This window comes from Photinus pyralis, unplaced genomic scaffold (assembly GCF_008802855.1).
Source record: "Photinus pyralis isolate 1611_PpyrPB1 unplaced genomic scaffold, Ppyr1.3 Ppyr1.4_LG5, whole genome shotgun sequence".
NCBI classification, from domain to species: Eukaryota; Metazoa; Arthropoda; class Insecta; order Coleoptera; family Lampyridae; genus Photinus; species Photinus pyralis.
The window spans coordinates 45,819,976-45,820,436 of NW_022170596.1; positions in this window are offsets into that span (position 1 = coordinate 45,819,976).

Genomic DNA, 461 nt, shown 5'->3' on the forward strand with positions numbered 1-461 from the left:
ACTCTTATCGAATATATGCACGAAAACTCGTTATCTTTACTGAATGGAAGAACTATTTCAGACAAACCAGGGCAATTTACTTTTGTTAATAAAAATGGGAAAAGTACAATCGATTTGGCATGGGTTTCGAATCAGAGCCTGTCGCTTATTAGAGATCTTATAAGCTTATTCAATGGTAATCTCGATGGTAATAGTAACCTCCTTTTGCTATTTGGTTCGTTATGGTTTCCAAGCTTGCACCGAAGAAGGATTTTTTCCGTGTATAGTTATAGCAACAAATCGCTTCTCTTTTTCTTTGCCGTTTATTATACTTATAAATTTTATACGTTTATTGCATTTTGATTCTTGATTAGCCAAAACTTGAAACTTGCGCTACTTAGCGATCATTTCGTATAGTCTGGAAGCCAGACGAAAAAGCTGGAAGTAAGGTACGGTGAAAATTTTTTTGCGGTTTTAGGTCA